Raw genomic sequence first — 24,674 nt, forward strand, 5'->3', positions numbered from 1 at the left:
ATGTTAAATAATGATACAAATGATAAATGGGAGATTTTCAGATCTACTTTGGGTAATTATAGTGCAAAATGTATTCCTACCGGTAACAAGTATAAACGACTAAAATTAAACCCCACATGGCTTACACCTTCTGTAAAAAGGGCAATACATGACAAAAAAAGGGCATTTAAAAAATACAAATCTGAGGGTACAGCTATAGCCTTTGTAAAATATAAAGAGTTTAATAAAATCTGTAAAAAGATAATAAAATCAGCAAAAATACAAAATGAAAGGCAGGTGGCCAAGGATAGTAAAACAAATCCTAAAAAATTCTTTAAGCATATAAATGCAAAAAAGCCAAGGTCTGAACATGTAGGACCCTTAGATAGTGGTAATGGGGAGTTGGTCACAGGGGATCAAGAGAAGGCAGAGTTACTAAATGGGTTCTTCCGCTCTGTATATACAACAGAAGAAGGAGCAGCTGATGTAGCCTCTGCCGGTGCTGTTAATATATCAGTTGATATACTGAATTGGATGAATGTAGATATGGTGCAAGCTAAATTAAATAAAATAAATGTAAGGGAAAGTATAGTTTTGTAATTGGATTGAGAATTGGCTCAAGGACCGTATCCAGAGAGTTGTGGTCAATGATTCCTACTCTGAATGGTCCCCAGTTATAAGTGGTGTACCCCAGGGTTCAGTGCTGGGACCACTATTATTCAACTTATTTATTAATGATGTAGAGGATGGGATTAATAGCACTATTTCTATTTTTGCAGATGACACCAAGCTATGCAATATAGTTCAGACTATGGAAGATGTTTGTGAATTGCAGGCAGATTTAAACAAACTAAGTGTTTGGGCGTCCACTTGGCAAATTAAGTTTAATGTAGATAAATGTAAAGTTATGCACCTGGGTACGAACAACCTGCATGCATCATATGTCCTAGGGGGAGTTACACTGGGGGAGTCACTTGTTGAGAAGGATCTGGGTGTACTTGTAAATCATAAACTAAATAACAGCATGCAGTGTCAATCAGCTGCTTCAAAGGCCAGCAAAATATTGTCGTGTATCAAAAGAGGCATGGACTCGCGGGACAGGGATGTAATATTACCACTTTACAAAGCATTAGTGAGGCCTCATCTAGAATATGCAGTCCAGTTCTGGGCTCCAGTTCATAGAAAGGATGCCCTGGAGTTGTAAAAAAATACAAAGAAGAGCAACGAAGCTAATAAGGGGCATGGAGAAACTAAGTTATGAGGAAAGATTAAAAGAACTAAACCTATTTAGCCTTGAGAAAAGACGACTAAGTGGGGACATGATTAACTTATATAAATATATGAATGGCACATACAAAAAATATGGTGAAATCCTGTTCCATGTAAAACCCCCTCAAAAAACAAGGGGGCACTCCCTCCGTCTGGAGAAAAAAAGGTTCAACCTGCAGAGGCGACAAGCCTTCTTTACCGTGAGAACGGTTAATTTATGGAATAGCCTACCGCAGGAGCTGGTCACAGCAGGGACAGTAGATGGCTTCAAAAAAGGCTTAGATAATTTCCTAGAACAAAAAAATATTAACTCCTATGTGTAGAAATTTTTTACTTCCCCTTTCCCATCCCACTTCCCCTTTCCTATCCCTTGGTTGAACTTGATGGACATGTGTCTTTTTTCAACCGTACAAACTATGTAACTATTTACTATGTAATTATGTAACAGTATATATATATTTTTTTTCTTTACGTCGTTCACCGAGCGGGTTAAATAACACTATATTGTGATAGTTCAGATTTTTACGGACGTGTTGATACCAGTTATGTTAACTCTAACTTTTTTTAACGCTGCTTTAGGGGAAAAAAATGGAAAGGGTTTTTTTTTTTTACTTTTAATATATATTTTTTTGGAACAATATGAAAATCTTTATTTAAAGAGGCTCTGTCACCACATTATAAGTGCCCTATCTCCTACATAAGGAGATGGGCGCTGTAATGTAGGTGATAGTAATGCTTTTTATTTAAAAAAACGATCTTTTTTCACAAAGTTAGGAGCGATTTAAGTTTATGCTAATGAGCTTTCTTGATGCCCAAGTAGGCGTACTTTTACTTTCGACCAAGTGGGCATTGTACAGAGGAGTGCATGACGCTGACCAATCAGCATCATGCACTCCTCTCCATTCATTTACACTGCACTAGCGATATAGTTATATCACTATGTGCAGCCACATACACAAGCCCTAACATTACTACAGTGTCCTGATAATCAATACACATGACCATCCAGCCTGGACGTCATGTGTACTCAGAATCCTGACACTTCTGACTCTTTTTTGTGAGATTCCAGCAACGGATACGAAATCTCGCGAGATCTTGGAGCTAAACGAGATTTGGTTTCACTTGCCGGAATCTCACAAAAAAAGAGTCAGAAGTGTCAGGATTCTGAGTACACATGACGTCCAGGCTGGATGGTCATGTGTATTCATTATCAGGACACTGTAGTAATGTTAGGGCTTGTGTATGTAGCTGCACATAGTGATATAACTATATCGCTAGTGCAGTGTAAATGAATGGAGAGGAGTGCATGATGCCGATTGGTTAGCGTCATACACTCCTCTGTACAACGCCCACTTGGTCGAAAGTAAAAGTACGCCCACTTGGGCATTAAGAAAGCTCATTAGCATAAACCAAAATCGCTCCTAACTTTGTGAAAAAAGATCGTTTTTTAAGATAAAAAGCATTACTGTCACCTACATTACAGTGCCGATCTCCTTATGTAGGAGATAGGACACTTATAATGTGGTGACAGAGTCTCTTTAACTGTTTTTTACTTTTTTTTATTAGACCCCCTAGGGGACTTGAAACAGAGATCGTTGGATCGCTTGCATGATATACTGCAATACTAATGTATTGCAGTATATTGTGATTCTGACAGTCTCCTTCTGACAGTCTCTACTCAAAGGCTGCCATAACAACCACTGGAGGGTGCAATGGCCTGTTTGACGGGTGCCCCCTCATTCTAACAATTTAAATGCCACGGTCGCGATTGACTGCTGCATTTAAGGTGTTAAACGGGCGGAATCAAAGCGATCTTTGATTCCGCCCATTGCAGTGAGCTGTCAGCTGCATAACACAGCCATCACCTGCTGTGTATGGAACGAGCTCAGCCCGTGAGCCCGCTCCATACTTTCCCTTATTGGCTGCCGCGTACCAGTATGTGACATGTCGTTAAGGGGTTAAGGAATTTTGAGGGAGATTTTTCAGTCTGCAAAAAAACTCTGTGTGAACAGGGCTAAAGCCTATCAGTGGCTTAGGAATGTCATTGCGTTTTTGTGCTGAAATGTTCAAAATCGCGGCAATACTGTGCCATTTTTGCCATGATTTTTGTATTTGTGGTAAAAATGGCACCGTTTTGCAGCGATTTTTGCAATCAAGGCAAAAGCATGCAATTTTTACAGTGATTAAGAAAATTGGTGAATTTTTTTTTGCGATATTGCCGCGATTGTGAAATCGCAGCACAAAACGCAACAAAATCGGGAAACAAATGTAAAGTCATGTAGGCTGATTGGGGGAGCACTTACTGTAGGAGCCCTGTAGTGATGTTCACAGCTCTCTGCAGTCCCTAAGGAGCAGGGGATTCGCTGATGATCGGACTGAAAACTGCAGGTACTGTACCAGGTAAGGTATCAGGAGAAGTTATGACTGGTGGGCGGGATCTTCTCTCCTAGGTCTTCTCTCTATAGTTCTGAAAGGGTACCTAAGGCAATGAAGACAGTAGCGGTGGTTTCAGGCTAAGATGAGGCTCGGACTGTAGACAGACACCCGACAGGGTGTGACACAATAGATGCAGTGGAGGGCACAACACGACTCCAACTCTTTAGGCACAGAGGCAAGGTAGCACGGGATACGGGGTACAGACAGCAGGAACACTGGGAACTGAAAAAACTAGGAGACAAACTTAAGGTAACACAACAACGCTCAGGCAATGCTCGAGAGGGCAGAGCCCCTTTTATAGTCCAGAGGCATTCTGGGCTAATTGCAGCTATTCTGCAAATGTGCGTGTACTGGCCCTTTAAGGCCGTGCACGCGCAGGCCCGCCCACCCTGTGGGAGACAGTTTCTGGACCAGGAAGTGAGTGCCGGCGTCTCCTAGGGGGGAGATGCCGCCGGGTACTCGCTCGTCCATGGCCGCGGCCGTCAGAGGGTATGTCAGGACGATCGTCCGCGGCCATAGGTGATACAGTAACCCCCCTCTTATGCCCCCTCTTATTGGGACCAGAGCGGGAGAGAAACTTCTTCACGAGTGCAGGAGCATTGATGTTCTCCTCTGGCTCCCAAGACCTCTCCTCTGGGCCAAATCCCCTCCAATCCACCAAATAAAATGTTCTTCCTCCTACTCTCTTGGTGTTCAAAATCTCCCTCACCACGAATGTCCCTGATGAGCCACTAAGGAGCCACTGCGGAACTAGGAGTCTTGGAGTAGCGTTTCATGACCACAGGCTTCAGCAGAGAGATGTTAAAGGAGTTTGGAATCTTGAAGGTGGCAGGCAGTTGGAGCTTGCAGGAGACTGGCCTTATCTGCAGCAGAATCTCGAATGATCTTAGGAACCTGGGTGCAAGCTAGCAAAATGGCACCCTTAGATGGATATTCTTGGAAGACAGCCAGACCATAGTGCCTGGAAGAAACTGGGGAGGCAATCGTAATCTTGTGTCTGCCTTTCTCTTCATGCGTCGACGACCAGCAGAATAGAAGATCGGGTCTGTTGCCATATCTGCAGAAAGTCCCTGAAAGGAGAGTCAGCTGCAGGCACCTGGGACATAGTGGAAATAGGAAGAGGTATTCGTGGATGTTGGCCGTAGACAATGAATAATTAGCTGGAGGTGGTGGACTCACTAGTATGGTTGTTGTAATAGAACTCAGCCCAAGTAAGCAGCTGCACCCAGTCATCATGCTGCCTGGAGATAAAGTGCCGCAGATAGTTCTCCTTAATCTGATTAACTCTCTCGACTTGACCATTGGACTGGGGATGGTAGGCCAAGGAAAAGACAAACTTCACACCGAGGAGACTGCAGAGGGCTCTCCAGAACTTTGAGGTGAACTGAACCCCACGATCCGAGACAATATGCAGAGGCAAGCCGTGCAGACGGAAGATGTGTTGGATGAAGAGGCCGGCCAGTCGGGAAGCAGAAGGCAGACCAGTCAGTGGAACAAAATGAGCCATTTTGGAGAATCGATACACCACCACCCAGACCGTACTGCATCCAGCAGAGAGAGGCAGGTCCATGACAAAGTCCATAGCAATATGTCGCCAGGGAGTATCAGGCACAGGCAGTGGCTGGAGCAGACTAGCTGGTCTGGTGTGGGCAACTTAATTTTCTGCGCACACCGTGCAGGAGGAGACAACATCCGTGACGTCTTTTGGCAGCGTGGACCACCAGAACTGACGAGCAATTAGGTCTCGGGTCTTACAGGCACCTGTGCGTGACCTGCCAGCTTGGAACTGTGTCCCCAACGGAGGATTCTTCCTCTGTCTGCCAGACGCACAAAGGTCCTCCCCAGGGGAATGTCTCTAATTGCCAGAGGGTTGACAGAGATGATGCAGGAAGGGTCGATGATATTCTGTGGGGACTCCACAGTGTCCTCTATCTCGAACGACCTAGAGAAGGCATCGGCCCTCACATACTTGTCGGCAGGGCGGTAGTGGAGCTCAAACTGGAACCGAGCGAAGAACAGCGACCACCTAGCCTGACCAGGGTTCAGCCGTTGGGCCATCTGGAAATAGGTGAGGTTCTTGTGGTCTGTGAAGACCAGGATTGGATGAGCTGCGCCCTCTAGTAGGTGTTTCCACTTCTGCAGAGCCAGCTTGATGGCCAGAAACTCCCGATTCCCAATCGAGTAGTTGCACTCTGCGGGAGAAAAAAGCTTAGTAGTAGCCACATACCACAGTCTTGCCTTTGGAGCCTCTCTAGAACAGAAGTGTGCCAGCACCAACAGAGGAGGCGTCTACCTCCAACGAAAACTGTAGGGACACATCAGGATGATGAAGGATTTAGGCTGACGTGAAGGCCTTCTTTAATAAGCTCTTGAACGCGGCCTCTGCTTCTGGAGTCCACACCTTGGCGTTCATGCCCTTTTTGGTGAGGGTAAAGATGGGAGCAGTCAGTGAGGAGAAGTTGGGGATGAACAGCCGGTAGAAGTTGGCGAATCCCTGGAAGCGCTGTATGGCCCTTAAGCCTTGAGTCTGTGGTCATTCCAAGACAGCCTTTACTTTTTCAGGATCCATTTTGAGGCCCTAATCGGAGATGATGTAGCCCAGGAAGGGTAGAGACTTTCTCTCGAACACGCACTTCTCTAGCTTGGCATATAGGTGATTCTTCCTTAATCGAAGCAAAAGAAATGTCTCTGATGAGTCGCTGGATCTGGGGAAAAAAATCTAAATGTCATCAAGATACACCAGAACACAGACATAGAGGAGATCACGGAAGATGTCATTAACGAACTCTTGAAAGACTGCGGGGGCATTACACAGACCGAAGGGCATAACCAAATATTCGTAGTGCCCATCATGTGTATTAATCTTCCATTCGTCACCCCGACGAATTACGGATTAGATTGTAGGCTCCCCGCAGATCTAGTTTGGAAAAGATTTTTGCTCCCCGTATGCGATCAAACAGTTCAGAGATTAAACGCAATGGGTATCTGTTCTTTACCGTGATCTGGTTGAGACCCCGGTAGTCAATGCCGGGTCGGAGTGTTCCGTCTTTCTTTTTAAAAAAGAAAAACCCGGCCCCGGCTGGGGATGAGGATTTGCGTATGAAGCCCCTCTCTAAATTCTCCTTGATATAGGCAGACATTGACTGGGTCTCAGGTAAGGAGAGAGGGTATACTCTAGTAGCAAGAGGGCAACCCTGCCAATGACTGATGCGGAGGAGGCTGAAGCGGATGAATGTGCCCCAGACAGCGGTTGAGGCACTTGGGCCCCACTGGAGAACCTCTCCGGAGTTCCAATCCAGGACTGGGGCATGTAGACGGAGCCAAAGCAAACCCAGAAGCATGGGGTTGACGGCCTTGGGTAGGACAAAATGAAGGGCTCCCACTTGAAGCCTCAGCGGTTTTGTCACAGACAATATTGGGTCGGGTAGCGGCAATCCATCTACTGAGGCAACGATCAACGGCTTCTCCAGAAGGGTAGTGGACAAGTGAAGAAGATCCACAAGGACTCCGTGTATCAAATAATTGGCTACAAAGCCAGAGTCCAGGTGGGACCTCTTGCCAGCGACAATAGTCACAGGGATGGACAGCTTGGAGGGGAGTTCTCTGTCAAATGATGTGTCGCCCAGAGTTGTCTCCCCAACCAATCGAGTTTTTTGGCTTCTGGGGACACAGACGCACGACATGGCCAGAGAGGCCGCAGTATAGACAAAGTCCAGAAGTGCGCCTGCGCTGTTTCTCCTGGACAGATAGTCTAAGTCGATCTACTTGCATCGGAACCTCGGGTGGAGCAACAGATGAGGAGAAGAGGGGTTGCTGGAAGTTGGGAGGCAACCTAGGAAGCCTTCTCTCTCGACGAACCTCTTGGGATCTTTCTCTGAGCCTCATGTCAACCTGGGTAGCAAGTTAAATTAGGTCGTCCAAGGTAGGTGATAGATCACGAGCAGCAATTTCATCCTTTATCTTGGATGACAGACCATGCCAGAAGGAAGCTACTAACGCTTTGTTGTTCCAGGACAGCTCTCCTGCCAGGGTCCGGAACAAGAGAAAAAAAAGACGTTCATACTTACCCAGAACTCCCTGCTACTTCCTCCAGTCCGGCCTCCTGGGATGACGTTTCAGCCGATGTGACCGCTGCAGCCAATTACAGGGAGGTCGGGCTGGATGTCGAAAGAAGGACGCGTCACCAAGACAACGTCCGGGTAAGTATGAATTAATTTTACTTTTACTGCGGAAAGGGCTGTCCCTTCTCTGTATCCACCACTGATAGAGAGAAGGGGCTGCCGATTAGTGCAGTGCAATTTTGCACCGAAAACGTGCCCATAAATACGGGTGGAATACTGGTGACACTGGACCCGTATTTAGGGGCACAGGTCCGTAAATACTGGTGCAATACTGGTCGAATACGTGTGACCAAGGACCCGTATTTACGCCAGTATTTACGGGAGGAAAATAATAAGTTCGTGTGCATGAGGCCTAACTCTTTTTTTTTTTTTTTTTTAAATAATAATTATGTATTTTAGTTTTTGCATTACAATTTTCCAAAAATAGCAATAGTGTCACTTTTTATGTAGAGATATTTTAAAAGCCAGTTTATAACCTTACATAAGGACATAAACAAATCTGTGCTTTATAATTCTCTCTGCTTATTTGTCACATTTTGTTTCTTTTGGGTGGTAAAAATAGTGAATATTGATTTTGACATTTGTATCTTCCACTACTCATTAAAATTGTTATTCTTTTACAGTGATATTAGGGTGTTTTCAATGACTCTAGATCAACTATGGTTGTTACGAATTGGAAGATGTCTTATTGAACAGCTAGTAGTTCCATCATTCTAATCATGTGTAAATCCACATACGCTAATACATTTGTATATGTTATTCTCCCTCCTTGATTGGACCTAAAGTGCCATCATAATACAGTGTGGATACATTTCCCATGTTTTATAAATAATGCTAATATATATTTAGGTGTTTATTTGGGGAATGTTGGAAAATTAGCAGATTCACTCCACAGTCATGATCTATAGTAAATTATATATAGTTGGATTTTTCATTTTTTTTTTCCTCCCTGAAGCTTCTAAACTCATGTTCAGTGTATTCTTGTTTCATACATCTTCCTGCATGATAAAGCATCTGCCAGTTATACTGAAACTGCTGGCACATATTTGAGTTTTGCCCAAAGCATATTAGAGCCGGCTGTGTCATCGTTGATAATGGAGTCCTGATATTCTATTACATTTGCAATTGTAGACAGATGCTCTCTTTGTTTTGTTAGACAGAAATATCCTTCCAATAGACAATAACTATTTATATATTTTAAAAGCAAATAAATATACGTACAGCAAATAAATTATGTACAGCAAACTTTATGCCTAACAACAGTATTATATTATTTTTCAACTAAAGTTTTAGAATTACAGTGCCAAACAATTTATAACTATAAAGTGATGAGAATAGTATTACTTTTTTGTAAATCAGGTCTAAGACTCATTACACAGTTAAATGTGATTGCAGCAGAAAAAGGCAATATCCACGTGACATATTGGACCCAGTATGTTGAAAAACCCAGGGCTGGCTGGTCATATTCTCTGTTTTTAGGGCCTTTTAACCCCTCCCCGCACCTTAACGTAACTGCACTTCAACGTGTGCAATAAGTTTGCGCACCTTGACGTGCAGTTACGTCTGTGCTTTAACAGTTAACCGCCGCGCGGCACTACACCGCAGAAGCGGTTAACTGTGCAGGGTGTCTGCCCTGCATTCCCCGTTGCCGATCAGCGGCCTATCGCCGCTGATTTCGGCAGTTAACCCCTTAATTGCGGTGTTCGATTTGGCAGCCGATCGGCAGCCCCCATGTGAAATCACGGGGGCTGGCAATCGTACCCATGGCAACTGGACGCCAGACAATGGCTTCCGGGTTGCCATGTACAGAAGCCTATGAGGACCACACCGGGGGTGGTCGTCGTAGGCTTCCTGTCAGTGTGACTGTTACGTCACAATGACAGTTGGAATGCATTACACTACGTGTGTAGTGTAATGTATTCCAGCAGCGATTACAGCTGCAAATCTAAGTGGCCCCGATTGGGACAAGTAAAAAAAGTAAAAAAAAGAATAAAAATGTTTTAAAAAAAAGTGTAAAAATAAAACTTATAAGTGACATAAACAAGAACTGCTTTTTTTCCTATAATAAGTCTTTTATTATAGGAAAAAAAATGAACACGTAAAAAAAAGTACACATATTTGGTATCACCGCGTTCGTAACGACCCCAACTATAAAACTATAATATTATTTTTCCTGCACAGTGAACACCGCAAAAAAAAGAAAATGAAAAACAAAGCGAGAATCACTATTTTTTGGTCACCACCCCTCCCAAAATATACAATAAAAAGTGATTAAAAAGTCGCATGTACGCCAAAATTGTACCGATACAAACTACAACCCGTCCCGCAAAAAACAAGCCCTTACACAGCTTTTTTGACTGAAAAATAAAAAAGTTATGGCTCTCAGAATATGGTGACACAAAAAATAAATTATTTTCTAAATAAGTTATTTTATTGCGCAAACGCTGCAAAACATAAAAAAACCTCTATACATATGGTATCGCCGTAATCGTACCGACCCACAGAATAAAATATAATGGTCATTTATAGCCCAGGGTGAACACTGTACAAAATAAATAAAAATCATTGTCAGAATTGATGGTTTTTGGTCACCTTGCTTGCCGAAAAATGGAATAAAAAGTGATCAACAAAATCGCATATACCCCAAAATGGTACCAATGAAAATTACAGATTGTCCCGCAACAAATAGGCCCTCACGCAGCTCCGGTGGTGAAAAAAAAAAAAAAATTCCGGCTCCCAGATTATGGCGATGCAAAATGTGCAGAGCGTTCCAAAAGCGGATAAGATTGGGCGCCATTTATAATATAAGTGCAACACTGGCCACATATCTGCGGATTATTATTTATCTACCCCATTATTTACCTCTTATTATGCCCCTGATGTAGTCTGCCCAGTCTACATTTGCCCCCACATTATAAACTGAAATACCAGCAAAACGCCAGAGCTACTACCAAGCAAAATCTGCGCTCCAAAAGCCAAATGCCGCTCCCTCCCTTCTGAGCCCTACAGCGTGCCCAAACAGCCATTTACGTCCACCGATATGGCATCGCCATACCCGGGAGAACCCGGTTAATATTTTATTTGTGGTATTTGTGGCACAAACTGGGCACAACATATAGTGCACTAAAATGGCACAGTGGAAAATTTTAATTTTCACATTCCACCAACGGCTGCGCATTAAACCCTTCGCGCACCATGACTTAATAACATGTTGTGGTGTGGGGGGTGATATATGGAGTGTCTCACGCGCTGAGCCCGTGCCATACGCTGCGGGTGTCAGCTGTAATACATATTACATGTTACGGGACTATCGGACAGAAACAGCGATCATGGATCATGTAAAAATGACAATATACTGCAATACATTAGTATTGCAGTGTATTCTACCAGTGATCTAACGATTGCTGGTTCAAGTCTCCTAGGGGGACTAATAAAATATGTAAAAACAAAAGTAAATAGTTATTATTAGTGGAAAAAATTTAATAAATATTTAAAGTCCAAAAATAAACCCTTTTCATATTTTTTCTCTAAAGTAATGTAAAAAAATAAAAAAAATATACAAAATTGGTATCGCTGCGTCCGTAAAAGTCCAAGCTATTACAATATGACATTATTGAACTCGCACGGTGAAGGCCGTGAAAAATAAAGAATTTTAAATGGCAAATTCGCAATTTTTTGGTCACCTTCACTCTACCAAAAAATTTAATAAAAAGTGCTCAAAAAGTCTTATGTACCAAAAAATTGTACCAATAAAGACTACTGCTCGTCCCGCAAAAAATAAGCCCCCACACCGCTCTATTGACGGAAAAATAAAGAAGTTGTGGCTCTCGGAAAGTGGGGAGGAAAAACGAAAAAGAAAAAGCAAAACATGCATCAGTCCGGAAAGGGTTAATTATTTTCCAATGAAAAAACATTTATGACCACATGGGGGGTATAGCCGTACTCGGGAGAAATTGCTTTACAAATGTTGGGGTGCATTTTCTCCTTTATCCTTTGTGAAATTGAAAAAATTCAACATTTTAGTGGAAATAATGTTGATATTAATTTTCACGGCCTAATTCTAATAAATTCTACAAAAGACGTGTGGGGCCTAAATGCTCACTATACCCCTAGATAGATTCCTTAAGTGGTGTCTTTTCCCAAATGGGGTTACTTTTGGCGGGCTTCCATTCTTTCGGTCTCTCAGGGGCTTTGCAAATTCGACATGACACCCAAAAACTATTCCAGCTAAATTTGAGCTCCAAAAGCCAAATGGTGCCCCTTCCCTTCTAAGCCCCGGTGTGGGTCCAAACAGCAGTTTATTACCACATATGGGGTATTTACGTAATCAGGAGAAATTGTTTTACAAATGTTGGGGTGCTTTTTCTCCTTTATTCCTTGTAAAAATTACAAATTTCTGAGTTCTTACAGAAAAAAAGTAGATTTTTACCTTTACAGACTAATTCCAATGACTTCAGCAAAACAACTGTGGGGTCAAAATGCTAACTTTACCCCTAGAAAAATTCCTTGACGGGTGTAGTTTCCAAAATGGGGTCACTATTAGGGGGTTTCCACGGTTTTCATCCCTCCAGTGCATTGCAAACGTGACACGGCACTGAAAACTATTCCAGCAAAATCAGAAATCCAAATGGTGCTCCTTCTCTTCTAAGGCCTGCTGTGGGTCCAAACAGCAGTTTATTACCACATATGGGGTATTGCTATAATCGTAAGAAATTGCTTTACATATGTTGGGGTGTCTTTTCTACTTTATTCCGTGTAAAAATTTAACATTTTTACGTTTTTTCACAAAAAAAGTAGATTTTCATCTTCACATACTAATTCAAATAAATTTAGCAAAAAAACTGTGGGTTCAAAATGCTATCTATACCTATAGATAAATTCCTTGAGGGGTATAGTTTCCAAAATGGGGTCACTTTTGGGGGTTTTTTACTGTTTTGGTACTACAAGACCTATTCAAACCTGACATGGTGCCTAAAATATATTCTAAAAAAAGGAGGCCCCAAAATCCACTAGGTGCTCCTTTGCTTCTGAGGCCTGTGTTTCAGTCCATTACCGCATTAGGACCACATGTGGGATATTTCTAAAAACTGCAGAATCTGGGCAATAAATATTGAGTTGCATTACTTGCGTAAAACCTTCTGTGGTAGAGAAAAAATTTATTACAAATTAATTTTCGAGAAAAAAAAATGAAATTTGTAAATTTCGCCTCTACTTTGCTTTCATTCCTGTGAAACGCCTAAAGGGTTAAAACACTTTCTGAGTGCTGTTTTGAATACTTTGAGGGGTGCAGTTTTCAAAAGGGGGTGATTTATGGGGACTTTCTAATATATAAGGCCCTCAAAGCCACTTCAGAACTGAACTGGTCCCTGAAAAAATAGGCTTTTGAAATTTTCTTGAAAATATGAGAAATTGCTTCTTGGTGTTTTTTTACAAATAAATATTGAATTTATCGACCAAATTTTTTCCCTAACATAAAGTACAATATGTCACGAGAAAACAATCTCAGAATCACTTGGATAGGCAAAAGCATTCCGGAGTTATTACCACATAAAGTGACACATGTCCGATTTGAAAATAGGCTTCGTCCTGAAGGCCAAAACAGGCACAGTCCTGAAGGGGTTAAGGTATTCCTTAACATCTGCCTGTGTACACAGAGGCAAATTTACTGCCATAAGGAGTCCTTTTTTTTTTTTTGTTTGTTTTTTTAAATATATATTTGAATATTTGGTATATTCACAGCCATAAACATATTAGAAATGTTTAAGATCACAGTTAAAAAAAAGAGCTATACGTTTTTCTATGAAGCTTTATTTGGAATGTAGAATAGTGCTATAAAATCAGTTTGATATCATGTTATCTTGTCAGGGCCACTGATACTTTTCCCCTTCCCACAATAGCAATATTAAGGCAGGTCTGGTAATTAGATGCAGTAATATATTATTTAATTTTAATAAAATGGAAATGTGCATTGGGAAATATCTTTTGGTCACCTTTTCCTGGCTACCTTTACTAGAGTTCTGCTGTCAATGATATTGTTGCAAAATAATCCTCTCATCTTCAACAGCTGGCCATGTAACCTACTTGACAAAAGAATTGGTGACACAACTAGTTATGGAGTATGACTTTCAGTGTGTGGTCAGGACCAGATTTCAAACTTTAAAGGTAATCTGTCACCAGGACTAACATTTAAGTATAAGCCTCTAATAGATTCTCTATTTCACTCACTGGTTTGGGGCACTTTTTACAAACGCATGCAGTATGTGAATAATAGTGCATCTGTCACTCAGTGGGATACTCAACATAGAGGCAAACCACGCCACTGCTATGGGGATTGTGATATGAGAGGGACCTGGCACTGATCTCTTTATGCTTCCCAGCATAAAGCCATTGCCTTCTCCTGCAGCCCCCATTAGGGGATCTCACTTCACAGAGAATTTGCAACTTCCATTCAGTTCAATGTTAATTCATATGAATTAAGCTCCCCATACTGGTGGCTGTACGGAGCCAGAGTCTTATCCTGTACTGCGTAAAGGAAGGCAGGGGATTTGGAGGTTTATGAGATAGATTTAGTATTGTATTTATGCCACTTACCTGGTGTCAAAACATTGAAAGATATGGTGTTCAGACTGTTACTATAGGGCTGTATGATTTGGAACTGATTGGCCAGGATCAGGATTGTGACAGCATCCATTGTACTTTTTAATCAATATATAATTTTACAAATCTTTCTCATCTATAGCAGAGTGTTATTTTGTGTGCCAGCCAACTGAAGCCTATATCAGTGATGGGACAAATATTGATACTCTTCTATGAACTAAGATAATTGGCCCAACATTGCAAGACAAAAGGAAAACATAGTGTAAGTAGGCAAAAGTGTCATGACAGGTGAAGTTCTGCTATAAACTAAAGGAACCAGGGCAGCTCTCTTCCATACTCTTACTGGGGCAGTAACATGATCTAAATAAACTGTAAAAGGGTGATTTTCTTGCTGATGTAATTTACACTGTAGTGTAATATTGCATTAAATGCCATTTTTTTGTATTTTAAAATGCAGATAGTCTTCCAAGATGTTTATGTAAATTTTGTATACAAGATAAGAATGTCATTTTAACAGTTGCCTCAGGTAGCAAAGTGGCTAGACACGCAGCAATGTTACATTACTTATAATAGTAATTTAATGATAGCTTGTTAACTATTGCTGCAGATAAGTAGAGGAGACATGGATTTCATATTGCTGAGAATAAATTTACCGTATTAGACTCTCATGGAGAAGGTAGTGTCATAATTACTATAGAATGCATATGTACTACTGTAGCATTGGGAAATAATTGAGAAGATTACTTATAAAAAAAAGTAGTGGAAACTGTTACTAATAGCGAATAGATTATAGTAGTAATTTTTCTATGGCAAGTTGTAAAATAAACAATGACCTGATTGGTTGTTATAGGCCAGGGGTCTCAATCACGTGGCTTGTGGGCCGCATGTGGGACACAGAGCCGCTGGTACAGGCTCTGCCCCTGGACTCTGTGGAATCCCCTGACCTCACTGTCCATATATGGACAGCGCTGTCTGGGGCTTCCCCAGAGCCAGAGTCCTGGGCAGAACGCAAGTATAGGCTCTTATCCGGGACACTGAGGAAGCCCCTTACATCACTGTCCATACATGGAGAGTGATGTCAGGGGCTTCCCCAGAGCCAGAGTCCCAGAGCAGAGCGTTAGTAGCGCTCTGCCCTGGGCTCCAGCTCTGGGGTTACCCCGTGACATCACTGTCCATCTATGGATACTGATGTCAGTGGCTTCCCCAGAGTTCCGTAGCAGAGCCTATACTAGTGCTCCGCTCTGGGACATCGGCCCTGGGGATTCCCCTGACATCAGATTCCGGTCCAGGAGAATCCCCTGATGTCACTGTCTATGGATAGTGATGTCAAGGGCTCCTCCAGCAGAGGAATCCCCGGCCAAAGCGCCGACAATGCTCTGGCTGGGGATTCCAATCCTAGAGGAAGCCCCAATTGAGCTATCTACTGGGGGTGTGTGGCTCTATCTACAAGGGGTGTGTGTGGAATTATCTACAGAGGGCACTGTGGAATTATCTACGGGTAGGTGTGTGGCAGTATCTACAGAGGACACTGTCGCATTATCTAGGGGGCGGGTGGCATTATCTACAGAGGGCACTGTGGTATTATCTACAGAGGGCACTATGGCATTATCTACGGGTGTGTGTGTGTGTGTGTGTGTGTGTGTGTGTGTGTGGCAGTGTCTAGAGAGGGCGCTGTGGCAGTATATACAGAGGGCACTGTGACATTATATACAGAGGGCTCTGTGGCATTATCTAAAAAGGGGCTACCCAAACTTGACATTCGTGTGTCTGCCAAACGCTAACAACTGAGCCGCTGGACTGCATTTAGTGAAACTTAAGCTGGAAAACTGGATTGTTAAAATAAGCACATGGAGAAAACTCACAAATTTCCATTAAGTTTAAACCTAGCGGTATTATTATAGTAATGTAGTATTGTTATAGTAATCTAGTATTATTAAAGTGATGTAGTATTTTTATAGTAATATAGTACTGTTATAGTAATGTAGTATTATTATAGTAATGTGGTATTATTATAGTAATGTAGTATTATTATAGTAATATATTATTATAGTGATTTAGTATTGTTATAGTAATGTAGTATTGTTATAGTAATGTAGTATTATTATTATAGTAATGTAGTATTGTTATAGTAATATATTATTATAGTGATGTAGTATTGTTTTAGTAATGTAGTATTGTTATAGTAATGTAGTATTATTATTATAGTAATGTAGTATTATTATAGTAATATATTATTATAGTTATTTAGTATTGTTATAGTAATGTAGTATTGTTATAGTAATGTAGTATTATTATTATAGTAATGTAGTATTATTATAGTAATATATTATTATAGTGATGTAGTATTGTTATAGTAATGTATTATTATTATTATTATAGTAATGTAGTATTATTATATTAATGTAGTATTGTTATAGTAATGTAGTATTATTATAGTAATGTCTTATTGTTATAGTAATGTAGTATTATTATTGTAACGTAGTATTGTTATAGGAATGTAATATTATTATAGTAATGTAGTATTAATATAGTAATGTAGTATTATTATAGTAATGTAGTAGTTTTGATATAGTAGTTCAAATAACTAATTAATTAACAATAATTTTGTATTATATCAAATTTGAAAGTAATGTGGCCCGTCAACTTCACATTTTTTCTATATGTGTCCCACTTACCTGGCTGACTTTGAGACCCCTGCTATAGGCAGTAGTTTTTAGAAATTTCAGTGATTGATTTAAAAAAAAAAAAAAAAGAACAGCATCGATTGATATATCATCTCAATCATGGTATAATGGAAAACAATCCAATGACAGATATTTATATAGATCCAGTTAGCTTAGCGGTAAAGCTCTGTTCACACTAGCACTGTCCTCCATTCAGTTAGAGTTAAACGAATAGAGTAGTCTGCATCGCTTTTCTTGCAATCAATGGGAATCTAATAGATCTTATTATAATTTAATGGGATCCATTGAAATTTGATAAGATCCGTTTATAAATAAATTGATTATATCTGCCATGACTCTTACAAGACAATAACAGAAGAGATGCAAGCCAAGAAATCCTAAGCATGTGTTCAAACTAGGCTGATACGCTGTGTAATAGCATGCAGCGTAACCGCCCTGTGTGTCGCAGGGAACTCCGAGCGAAAAACTGCACCAAACTGTGGGGAAGTTTTTTGCCCGGAATGTCCGCTGCCTAAACTGAAGCACTTGCTAGCAGGCCGGCCTCCTGGGATGACGTTTCATCCCAGGAGACGGCTGCAGCGTGTGATTGGATGCAGCAGCAGTCACATGGGTTGAAGCATCATCCCAGGAGGCCGCCTTCTGACATCATCCAGGCCGACCTCCTGGTATGATGTTTCATCCCATGTGACCTGGGATTTGCTGCAGCAGTCACATGGGATGAAACGTCATCCCAGTAGGCTGTGCTGGAGGGAGGAACACAGACTTCTGGGTAAGTATGAGTTGTTTTTTTACCTGAATCGCTGTGAACCCACCGCAAAAAACACAACTGCTATTTGTTACAGGATTTACCTCCCCATTGAATTCAATGGGGAAAACCCGCAACAAGTAAACAGCATTTACGCAAATACAATTGACATGCTGCGAAATAAAATTCTGCATCGCAGGTCAATTTCTGAGCATTTTTTCCGCTCAGTATTTACGCAGCATGTGGTTGAGATTTGTTTTATACAATAAAATGTACAACAATATACGATATATACAATAAAACAAATCTCATCCACTTTGCTGCTACAGTATTTGCTGCGGATTTTCCGCAACAAATTCCGTTGTGGAATAATGCAGTATTTACGCAACATGTGAACTGACCCTAAAGATTCTATATCTAAATGTATTAGAAGGAAAATCTGATTTAAAATCCTGCTGAGACGACATGGCTTAATAGATACCAAGATGATTTGTCCACCGCTATTTTAACCATGGTAATCAAATATTGAGTCGAACAGGGGAGACATTGAGACAAACTGATTGCTACAGATCCACAGTGCCACCCTATCAAACAGACAGTCTTAATCCGGTCTTTAGCTAAAGACCAAATTGTCCCTGAGCTATGGGTAGAGAAGTACTGTAGAAAGGAGGGAAAATAGTGTTCAAATTATACTTATCACTATATCTGTCATGAAAATAAATTTAGCTAGCCCTGAATATCAGCTATTATTCAAAGCATGGGCAGAGAATCCCTATTCACAAAGTATTCACAAAAGTAAAAACTGCATGACTATTGCAACTTATGCTTCCATAACACCATGGCCGGCCTTAGATACATTCCACCACTGCGGTTGCACAGGGCGCCAGCCGCCAGACTGCAAGAGGGGCGCCAGCGGGTATGTGTATCCCCGCGCCGTTGCAACTACCAGCGGGTCAGGTGTCACTCGCTAACTGCACCTAGGGCCGCCCTTAGGCAGTCGCCTTTCCGCCTTCACTTAGTGGCCGTCGCTACCGCTGTAGCAGCCATAGTGGCTGCTAGCGGCGACACCAAGCATGAGGGTGGTGGCGCCGCTAGCAGTCGCTGCAGCTGCTATAGCGCTAGCGACAGCACTATAGCAAAGCAGGGAGGTATCTTCCTGCTCTACTATCTACTAGCGCCACTGTAGCTCCCTGAAGGAGCGGAATCCCCATGTGGCCGGGGATTCCGCTCCTGGAGCGCCCCTTGATGTCTCTGTCCATATATGGACAGTGACATCAGGGGAAACTCCTGAAGCGGAATCCCCGGCTGTGACCAGGGATTCCACTCCAGGAGAAGCCAATGACGTCATGGACGTCATGGACACAGACAACAGGAGCTTCTCCTGGAGTGGAATCCCCGATCACAGCGTCTGCAACGCTGTGACCGGGGATTCCGCTTCAGGAGTTTCCCCTAATGTCACTGTCCATATATGGACACAGACATCAAGGAGCGCTCCAGGAGCGGAATCCCCGGCCACATGGGGATTCCGCTCCTTCAGGGAGCTACAGTGGTGCTATCTATACTGGAAAGGGGGGGTTGCTATCTACAAGGGGGCTGTGCGCTGTGTGGCACTACCTACAAAAAAGGACAACTGTGCAGGAGCACACAAAATACCCAGCTTTCCCGGCTATCAAATAAATGTGTGGAAATAAACTAAGATATAACTTTTATTTAATCTATCTAAAAGGATTAATCCTTTAGCTAGACTAAATTAAAGTTATATCTTAGTTTATTTTCACACATTTATTTGATAGCCGGGAAAGCTGGGTATTTTGTGTGCTCCTGCACAGTTGTCCTTTTTTGAATGTCTATTGCCCGCCAGCTACCAGGGTAATTTCGAAGTCCTTGCACTACCTACAAGGGGGCTGTGGGCTGTGTGGCACTACCAACCAGGGGGCTGTGTGGCACTCCCAACCAGGTGGCTGTGGGCTGTGTGGCACTACCAACCAGGGGGCTGTGGGCTGTGTGGCACTACCAACTAGGGGGCTGTGTGGTACTCCCTACCAGGGGGCTGTACTGCACTCCTTACCAGGGGGCTGTGTGGCGCACTCTACAGTTGGCTGTGTGGCGCTCATTACAGGGGGCTGTGTGACGCTATCTACAAGGGGGCTGTGTGGCGATATCTACAAAGGGGCTGTGTCACGCTACCCACAAGGGGGCTGTCTGACGCTACCTACAAGGGGGCTGTCTGGCGCTACCTACAAGGGGGCTGTCTGGCGCTACCTACAAGGGGGCTGTCTGGCGCTACCAACAAGGGGGCTGTCTGGCGCTACCTACAAGGGGGCTGTCTGGCGCTGCCTACAAGGGGGCTGTGTGGTGCTACCCACAAGGGGGCTGTGTGGCGCTACCTTCAAGGGGCTGTGTGGTGCTACCTACAAGGGGCTGTGTGGCGCTACCTACAGAGGGAATCTGTGAGTGGTGGGCTGATGGTCATTTTACTGTGAGTGGGTAGCTGATGGTCATTTTATTGTGAGTGGGGGGCTGATGGTCTTCAAGGGGTTTCTGCCTCTGACCTCTAATTGAAATGAATAGGAGGCAGAAAATACCTGCGGCGCCCGTGTGGTGCTTTTTTCCTGCGTCTTTTGCATTCGCTTCAACGGCTTAAGAAAAAACACAAAGAAAAGGTCACACAACGCTGTCAGTTCCTGAAAGAATTTTGAGGCAGATTTTTTATGCCTTACAAAAAATGTGTGTGAACATACCCTACGAGTGTAGTGCTTGTTCTTAGCCATTTTCTGTCTTTCTCGAAACAATTTTGGTAGGGGTGCCCTGAGGAAATTTTATTTTTCCAGTGCTGCCTCGAGTCCAAAAAGGTTGGGAAACTCCGTACTAGGCGACAGGATCACGCCGGCCGACGCAATGATCCCGCCGTGGAGCAGCTCAGTTCGTCATGGGAACGGGGCCTAGGTGAGTACAATTTTTGTTTTTGTTTGGGGGCACTGTCTACAAGGGGGAGGTGGGGGGGCTGTATGGCACAATCTACAAAAAGGAGGTGGGGTATTATGGCACTGTCTACAGGGAGGCTGTATGGCAAAATCTACAGGGGGAACTATACTGTATAGGAGCCACTAAGCAGACATTATACTGTGTAGGGGTACTACAGGTGACATAATATGTGGGCACAATTAGAGGACAAAATACTGTGTCCTTGAAGGGGTTGTAATATATTATTAAATATTATTATTATTATTATTATTATTATTATTATTATTATTATTATACTGTATCGGGGCACTAAAGGGACATTATAATTTTTTTATGGGCCATTTTTTTTAAATTATGGGGTGGGGCACCGAAAGATTATTTTGCACAGGGCACCATCTATCCCAGGGCCGGCCCTGTGTAACACATTCTCTATGACCACTTTGAAGATAATTTTTTAAGGACCTGAAGAACTTTTTAATTTTCTCACTTTGCATTTTGTCAGATAAAACATTTGTATTTGAGGTTGACATACAGTAACGGTATGGTGCCTTGATTTTTGCATAATACGTTTTTTGTACTTGAGGTGCCAATTTTGGGTACATGTATTTTGGGAACAGTGCAGAAAATAATTCCACGTCCATTGATCATAAATGATGTTATAAATGTATTGTGCAAGTTGTGAAGATGCCAAATTATTTCTTGTAACAAATGTGTGTGTGTGTGTGTGTGTGTGTGTGTGTGTGTGTGTGTGTGTGTGTGTGTGTTTTTACTGATTTCTCTCTGATTATTTTGTTAATATAATATTATTATTGGGCGATGCGTTCAATGTGATCAATATGTAAAGTGTCTTGCAAGTTAGGGTTCTTAGACATTTATGTAATTTCTGCATTTATACTCCTATGAATATTATTTAGAACAATAATTTTATGGTCACAATATGTTCACAAAAATATGGAAATGTATTTACATTTATCTGAATGTGAGTTATGGAAAGTAATTTATTTCACAGCTACTGTCTAAATTCCATATCCTTCCAATTTTTTTCTACATCACTTGTTTGTACCCACATCATTATTTTGTTAAACTAAACACGTTTATCTCACAAGTTTCTGTAATTCAGTTACATCTTACCAATTTCTCCAATTTGTTAAAAAAAAAATTTATACCTGAAATCTATTTTTGCTGTATTTGTTCTCAATTAACTATGTTTAACTGATTAACAAGCAATCTATATTCCTATTGGTATAAAATAATACAAAAGAATACAACTTTTAAAAATATTTTGACATACATTTTTCTGCCTGTCTCCCGGACAAACTGTTCATCTAAAGCTATGTTCACACGGGGTATTTTGCCGAGTTTTTTGTCGCAAAACTTGGCAAAAACGGCCCGAAAATGCCTCCCATTGATTTCAATGGGAGGCGTCGGCGTCTTTTTCCTGCGAGCAGTAAAACTGCCTCGCGGGAAAAAGAAGCGACATGCCCTATCTTCGGGCGCTTCCGCCTCTGACCTCCCATTGACTTCAATGGGAGGCAGAGAAAGCTTATTTCGCGCTGTTTTATGCCCGCGGCGCTCGATGGCCGCGGGCGAAAAACGGCGCGAAAAACTCAGCGAAAATCGGCGTGCAGGGAGAGGAAAATCTGCCTCAAACTTCCAAACTGAATTTTGAGGCAGATATTCCTCCTGCAAAATACCCCGTGTGAACATAGCCTAAGAGTGGCCAAATATTTGGTAAATATCAGTTTTGTTCCAATACTGTGATAATAATCTTCAGGGATTCACCCACCACACAACCATATGGAACTATATTGAAGGCCTAGATCCTGACACACTAAAATGACTCCTTAAATTAAAAGTGTTTATTCACTATATAATTGTGGGATTGGCCAAAAAAAAACACCAAAAAAACCTATAGTAATATGATAATCTTTAAATATTCATAAATGCATGTGAAAATTAGTGCACTTCTTTACATGCGTTACAGCACATGCTTTTTATTAGTGTTTTTTGCTATGATTTTGGGTGTCATAGAGAAATTGCTTTCCTCATAGCTCATCATTGATCCTCATGATATATTGCAATTAGGTTAAGAAGTATCACAAGTATTTCCAAGTTATGATCATTCTCTTTATTACAGTGTCGCTCTCTGCTGAATGTGTTATAAATCATCATAGTGATTTTTTTGTTTAGAAATTCTTTATTTACATTTTTTAAAACAGAAAAATATGGACTTACATCCCTCTAAATGCACATATCATAACCAGGGTTGCCATTATTCCCTCAATAGTCTGTAAAAATAGGAGACGTTTTCCCTGTGTCCTTAAAAAAAAATATGATGCGTATAGGATACTTTTGAAGTTCAAGAAGCTTGTACCAATTTGCTGGGAATGTAATTATCTTTATTTTAGAGGTATCAGTATATGCTGCAAATGTGTTAAAATCAGTATTCTAAATAATAGAGAGATATTACTTATAATCTTTATGATTTTCCATTTTGTCCGTAAAAAATGTTGGCTGTCCATAATTTTTTGATAACTTATCCTGAAAAAGAAAAAATCAGGTTGGCAACACTGATTATAACCAGTAGAACCATGTTTAAGAAAATTTAACAGTAGTATGATGCAGGTTAGCTGTGAGATTCTCCATGAGCATGATCTCCCTGATTTTAGCAAATCAAGATTGTCAAGAAGTGGACTTCAACTGCCACCACAGTGCTAAGATGCACGCTTAGGTCGCATTGAAGTGATGACGGGCAACCAAGCCAAGGTACATTTTTCCAAAAATTTTACTTTAAAGGAGCAGGAGAAAAGCAGTGGAGCATGGAAGATGTGCAAGATATTGCCTGTTTTAAGGTCACATTGCAAACAAATCGAGGAGATTGATGCTAACATATAGTAGAGTACAGATGGGACCCTCTACCATTGTGGAGACAACTTGAAACCCACTTCTTGAAAATGAATAGCAAAGAGAAACAGCCGATCTCGCTGTTTTTGAGCGAGTGTAATACTCAATCCTCGTATTCTGATCTGGAGGGAACAACAGAATAGCATAGATAGTTTAGTTAAAGGGGTTGTCCAGGAAAAAAAATAATTCTAAAAAGTGTCCCCCAGCCTTGGTTTGCCTTCCCTAATACCCTCTATTAAACTTCTAACCAGTTTCTGTTTGATTTCCATCATCACTGCTGCTCTTTCTGTTTGTTTACATCCCTTGCTGTTTGTTTACATCCCTTACTGTCTGTTTCCTGTCTTGTAACCCACCATACCCATGATCCCCTGTAATGTAGATGTTACCTGCAGTCCTATGTAACACCACAGATAACACACTGATAACTCTGAGTACAGATAATGTAGTTGTGTTACCTGCAGTCCTATGTAACACCGCAGATAACACACAGTGATATCTCTCTGAGTACAGATAGTAGTGTTGCCTGCAGTCCTATGTAACACCACAGATAACACAGTGATAACTCTCTGAGAACAGATGATGTAGTAGATGTAAGAGACAGACACATACAGAGACACAGACAGACAGAGACACACACACACACGCACACACACACACACACACACACACACTGTAACATATACACATACAAAGACAGAGACACACACTGTATCCACACTACACACACATAAACACACAGACACTCACCATGTCTCCTTGCTGACAGCATCACAGGTCAGGATGGGCTATGGGTGGAGCTTCCTCTCTGCCTCTCGGCGTGTGTAACAGCAGAGCACAGAGTAGAGGCAGAGCTGGAAGGCTGCAGCACGGGAGTGGACCTGTCCCCTGACCTGAGTCATCTGACCTCATGTCACTGACTTGAGGTCAGGTGACAGGTAAGGTGACTGGACTGGTCCACTCCCTGGCCATCACAGA

The sequence above is a fragment of the Rhinoderma darwinii genome, chromosome 5 (genome assembly GCF_050947455.1).
Source record: "Rhinoderma darwinii isolate aRhiDar2 chromosome 5, aRhiDar2.hap1, whole genome shotgun sequence".
NCBI lineage: Eukaryota > Metazoa > Chordata > Amphibia > Anura > Rhinodermatidae > Rhinoderma > Rhinoderma darwinii.